Below are 6138 nucleotides of genomic sequence, written 5' to 3'. Positions count from 1 at the left end.
AAGGAAAAACAAGTTATGGGTGGATGAAAGAGACAGAGAGAAAGCAAAGTCAATGGGGTTTGTTAATTTAAAGGGAATTCACCGTGAGAGCACTCTAAATGCCTCACATATTGACCAGTAGAAGGTGGCAGCAGATAAGAAATTCTTTGGTCCACCCAATCTATGTATTTTCTGGTCTTAGTAAACACATTCACTTCTATTTTTAATTGAGACATGATTAAGGCTGATTCGGAGATAGGGCTAAAAGTTTGCCATTGAGCAGCAATATTCAAACAAAAATAGCAGGACTAGCATAAAATAGATAAGTGACCTATTTAAAGTTATGCCAACGCTTTCAGCACTTTCACCTGGACAACCAGCTCCACTGAAAATGCTTATCAATTTAAAAGGATAAATGATCTTTTCTACTTTATATGTTCTGATGCTGACTGTCTGATTCCTCATAATCAGTTCAAAGTTAAACAAATTCAATGCTTGGAGCAGTAACAGCTTCCTAGGCTTGTTGACAATTCTTACAAGATGTAATGTCCATTTCATTTCACTTCCTTTAGTCATATATATTTATCCCTATAATGATAGTCTCATTCAAAGCCTCAACACTGACCTTTATCCCTTACTCACATCTGGCTATTGGATAGAAATATGATTTGATACACATCTGGAGTTTTTTTCAGTACAAACCATTAATACTGGGACCAGCATGAGCCTTTACAACTCAAAAAAGGTTCACTCAACTTGCACCGATGACTTTGATATCATCCCTGAGAAGGTTCTGATCGGGATCCTTCAATACTGGTCCGGTATTACTAGTGACAGTCTATAAGATTCAGTTCAAGCAAACCTGAAATCTTATTTCTGATTTCTTCTTTATATCCCCAGGGCAAGAGAAATCGGCCCAATGGACATCAAAAATGCAACAACCGTGACAGAATTCATTATTTTGGGACTTTCTGATAATCCCAGGCTGCAGGCTCCTCTCTTCCTGGTCTTCCTCCTCATCTACCTCACCACCCTGCTAGGGAACCTTGTGATCATCACGGTGACCTGTACTGATCCCCATCTGCACACCCCCATGTACTTCTTCCTCAGTAACCTGTCACTCATAGACATATGTTACACCTCAGTCATTGTCCCAAAACTGTTGACTATCTTTTCCTCAGGAAATAAGGCCATCTCCTATACTGGGTGCATTACACAAGTGTATTTCTTCATTGGGTCCATAAGCATGGAGATTTTCCTTCTCACTGTCATGGCCTATGACCGTTATGTTGCAATCTGCCATCCCTTGCGTTACTCACTCATCATGAACTGGAGAGTCTGTATCCTGATGGCGGTCACTTCCTGGATCATAGCTTTTCTAAACTCCTCACCAACCACAGCATTTGTTTCTCTTCTGTCCTTCTGTGGCTCTAACAAGATTGATCACTTCTTCTGTGACCTCACTCCACTCTTAAAACTTTCCTGCACGGACACAGCCAGCGCTCAGGTTGTGATACTCATAGAAGCCACCTTGGTGTCACTAATTCCCTTCCTGCTCACAATCATCTCTTATGTCTACATCATCTCTGCCATCCTGAGGATCCGTTCCAAAGAGGGCAGGCACAAGGCCTTCTCCACCTGCTCCTCCCACCTCACAGTTGTCTCTGTGTTCTACTTGTCTGTTTTTTCCGTTTACCTGACACCAGCTTCACTGTCTTCTCTAGGTCTGGGAAAAAATCTTGTCTGTGTTATATACAGCCGTCACTCCCATGCTGAACCCCATCATTTACAGTCTGAGAAACCAGGAAGTGAAAAATGCATTGAAGAAACTCCTGGGGAACTACTTACTCCAATGAGAGCAGCAATAACTCTTCCAGTATAACACTACTACCGTGAGCTACAGGTCATGTGATATTGAACAATGAGTTACTTGCCACTGTGAGATCATTCCTGTGGATTTGATGGATCACTTCTCCAAGGTACTGCTTGTGGTACTATTATTTCAATGAACAATGGCCCACAGGAGAGTAAGTCTGAGTTGCATAGCCTTTTGAGTTATTACTCCTTTGACTTAGTCTATCATTGCATTTCTGCTTTGAGACTAGTAAGATGTAAGTACATTAAAATGCCTTGCTAGGTCAGATCAATCACCCATCTATAATCCCCTAGTCTTAGTAGTAAAAGATGCTCAGATAGGTTTGATGGGTGGTATATGAAGTAGTAAATAAACTTAAACTTAAATAACACTTTCCAATTCACTATTATACTCCATTCATCATTCGATAGATTTTACTCTTATATTTCACTTCTCCAAGCTGAAGAAACATAATCTGTTAGTCTTTTATCATAGAAGATCTAGTTCATCCTTTTCAAACCTCGAATTCTCAACCAAGCCATCCCCACATCTCCCTCCCCTTGTCCATTCCCCTAACTCCCCAACCCCTCCGTCCTTTTCCTCCTTTCCCGAAATCACTGATGAGGAAACAACACATCTTCTCTCCTCCTCAAAACGAACTACCTGTTCCTCTGATCCCATTCCTACCCACCTCCTTAACACCATCTCTCCTACTCTCACCCCTTTTATCTGTCATATCCTCAATCTTTCACTTTCCACTGCTACCGTTCCTGATGCCTTCAAACATGCCGTGGTCACACCACTTCTTAAGAAGCCTTTACTTGACCCTACCTGTCCTTCCAACTATCGACCCATTTCCCTCCTCCCCTTCATCTCCAAGATACTTGAACGTGCTGTTCACCGCTGCTGTCTTGACTTTCTTTCATCTCAAGCTGTTCTTGACCCACTCCAATCTGGAAACTTTTGTAAATGCAGTTTCAGTTGAATGAAGAGGGCAAAAGCCAATGACCTGTTGCTGGCCAAATCCAAAGGTCTCTATTCTATCCTCATCCTTCTCGACCTATCCACCGCTTTTGACACTATTGATCACAGCTTACTCCTTGATACGTTGTCTTCACTTGGATTCCAGGGCTCTGTTCTTTCCTGGTTCTCCTCCTACCTCTCGCTTCACACCTTTAGTGTATACTCTGGTAGTGGGATAGAAGTGGAAGAGGATCCACCAATCGGTGTACCTCAGGGTTCTGTTCTCGGTCTTCTCCTGTTCTCCATCTACACTTCTTCCCTTGGCTCTCTGATATCATCCCATGGCTTTCAATACCATCTCTACGCTGACAACTCCCAGATCTACCCCAAAATCTCAACCAGCATCCAGACCAATGTATCAGCCTACCTATCTGATATCGCTGCCTGGATGTCTCAACGTCATCTGAAACTTAACATGGCTAAAACCGAGCTTCTCATCTTTCCCCCTAAACCCACCTCTCCTCTCCCCCCTTTCTCTATTTCTGTGGATGGCATTCTGAACTAAACATGTATACTCTGGAGGAAAGGAGAAACATGTCAGGAAGTATTTTTTCACGGAGAGAGTAGTGGATGTTTGGAATGCCCTCCCGCGGGAGGTGGTGGAAATTAAAACGGTAACGGAATTCAAACATGCGTGGGATAAGCATAAAGGAATCCTGTGCCGAAGGAATGGATCTTCAGGAGCTTAGTCAAGATCGGGAGGCGGGGCTGGTGGTTGGGAGGCAGGGATAGTGCTGGGCAGACTTATACAGTCTGTGCCAGAGCCGGTGGTTGGGAGGCGGGGATAGTGCTGGGCAGGCTTGTACGGTCTGTGCCAGAGCCGGTGGTTGGGAGGCGGGGCTGGTGGTTGGGAGGCGGAAATAGTGCTAGGCAGACTTATACGGTCTGTGCCCTGAGAGCACAGGTACAAATCAAAGTAGGGTATACACAAAAAGTAGCAAATATGAGTTATCTTGTTGGGCAGACTGGATGGACCGTGCAGGTCTTTTCTGCCGTCATCTACTATGTTACTATTCTCATTCTCCCTGTCTCATCAGCTCATAACCTTGGGGTCATCTTCGACTCCTCTCTCTCCTTCTCTGCTCACATTCAGCAGATTGCCAAAACCTGTTGTTTCTTTCTCTATAACATCAGCAAAATCCGTCCCTTCCTTTCTGAGCACTCTACCAGAACCCTTATCCACACTCTTATCACCTCTCGCCTAGATTACTGCAACCTGCTTCTCACCGGCCTCCCACTTAGCCATCTCTCTCCTCTTCAATCAGTCCAAAACTCTGCTGCGCGACTCATTTTCCGCCAGAGTCGCTATGCTCACATTAGCCCTCTCGTCAAGTCACTTCACTGGCTCCCTATCCGTTTCCGCATTCAATTCAAACTTCTCTTACTGACCTATAAGTCCACCACCGCTAACTCCAGACTCCGCCCCTTCTGCCTCGCATCACCTTATGCCTGGAACAGACTTCCTGAGCCCATACGCCGTGCGCCCTCCCTGCCCATTTTCAAGTCCTTACTCAAAGCCCATCTCTTCTCCCTTGCTTTTGGCGCCTAACCACCTCCCCATTCATGTTACCTACACTGACTACATAGTTTGTTACCTTAGATTGTAAGCTCTCTTGAGCAGGGACTGTCCTTCCCCATGTTTAAACTTGTACAGCGCTGCATAACCCTGGCAGCGCTATAGAAAGGCTAAGTAGTAGTAGTAGTACTATAAGTGCATTCACTCTACCGTTCCCCAGTACCTCTCCACTCTTGTCTCTCCCTAAGCCCCCCCCCCCCCTCGGATAAATCTCTTTTGTATGTCCCCTTCTACTCTACTGCTAATTCCAGACTCCGTTCCTTTTATCTCGCTGCACCTCACGCCTGGAATAGACTTCCCGAACCTGTACGTCTAGTCCCATCTTTGGCCGTTTTCAAATCCAGGCTAAAAGCCCACCTCTTTAACGCTGCTTTTGACTCCTAACCACTACTCACTTGCCCTGTAATTCCCTTACCTCTTGGTTGCTCTGTCTGTTTGCCTGTCCTATTTAGATTGTGAGCTCTTTGAGCAGGGACTATCTTTTCATGTATGGTGTACAGCGCTGCGTTTGCCTTGTAGCGCTATAGAAGTGATTAGTAGTAGTAGTAGTAGTAATCATTTTGTCATCCTTCTCTGAAGCTTTTCTAGTTTCACTATATCTTTTTTAAGATGCAGCAACCAGAACTGTTTACAAAACTGAAACAGCAGTCACACCATGGATGAATACAGAGACCTTAGGATCCATTCTCTGTTTTCCATTCCTTTCCAAATACCTGAATGTAACTCACTTTGAGCTACTACTGAACATGCTTGAAGGGTACTACAAGTAGTTCAGGACGCTATAGCCCGAGTGATTAAAGGAGGCTCTCGTTATGATCATGTTACTCCAATTTTGAAATCACTGCATTGGCTCCCTGTAAAATTTTGAAATTTTGCATTGAATTTAAAATTTTATTGTTAGTTTTAAAAATATTGAACGGTAATATTTCACCAGCTCTTAGTGCCACTCTAAGATGCTATCAACCTACTCGCTCTCTGAGATCATCTCAGAAACAGCTACTTGACATGTCTTCATTTCATCAGGTTTATTTAGAAGAATGCAGATCATCTATGTTTCTACATCAAAGGTCCACAATTATGGAATGCTTTGCCCATTGAACTTCAGTCAATACAAAATATGAACCAGTTTAAAAAAGAATTGAAAACCTATTTCTTCAGGGTTTTGGTTCCTCTGATGTATAAATTATTTTAATACCATGTAAATTTTAATCTGCTGTATGTTTGAATTGTAGAGTTTTATTGCTTTTGTTTTTTTATGTTTTGTATGTGATTTAATTAAAGTTTTATTATTATGAGCAAAATTAATAATTCCTGGAGAAAGTAGTACAGTTGCCATGTTAGTGCCCTTTAGAGATTAATTTAGAGATTAATTTTTAAAAAAATTAAGCACAATATGGAAAATAAGAACACCAAGAAAAGGGTTACATTAAAGTTTCCATTTTTGTTTATTTTTATTTATTAGCAGACACCTAGTATTCTATTTGCTTTTTTGATTACCGACTTCAGTGTATTGTCCACAGTGACTCATAGGTCTTCCTAGGGCTATGGTAGTGGTGTACAGTTGTGGGGAGTGGGTTTGGGGGGGGGGTGCTAAGCACACAAGGTAAGGGAAGTATGCACCTGAAAGCTTTTTCTGAAGTCCACTGCAGTGCCCCATAGGGTGCCCAGTTGGTGTCCTGGCATGTCAGGGGGACCAGTGCACTAC

General features: G+C 43.1%; 1 pseudogene; it reads left to right on the top strand.

Annotated features, from left to right (window-relative positions):
- The first annotated feature begins 883 nt into the window (after positions 1 to 883).
- On the top strand, positions 884 to 1835 carry LOC115457354 (annotated as a pseudogene).
- Positions 1836 to 6138: the final 4303 nt, after the last annotated feature.

The sequence above is a fragment of the Microcaecilia unicolor genome, chromosome 14 (genome assembly GCF_901765095.1).
Source record: "Microcaecilia unicolor chromosome 14, aMicUni1.1, whole genome shotgun sequence".
NCBI classification, from domain to species: Eukaryota; Metazoa; Chordata; class Amphibia; order Gymnophiona; family Siphonopidae; genus Microcaecilia; species Microcaecilia unicolor.
The sequence above is the reverse complement of the archived record's forward strand: the minus strand, read 5'-3'. Positions and strand labels throughout refer to the sequence as shown.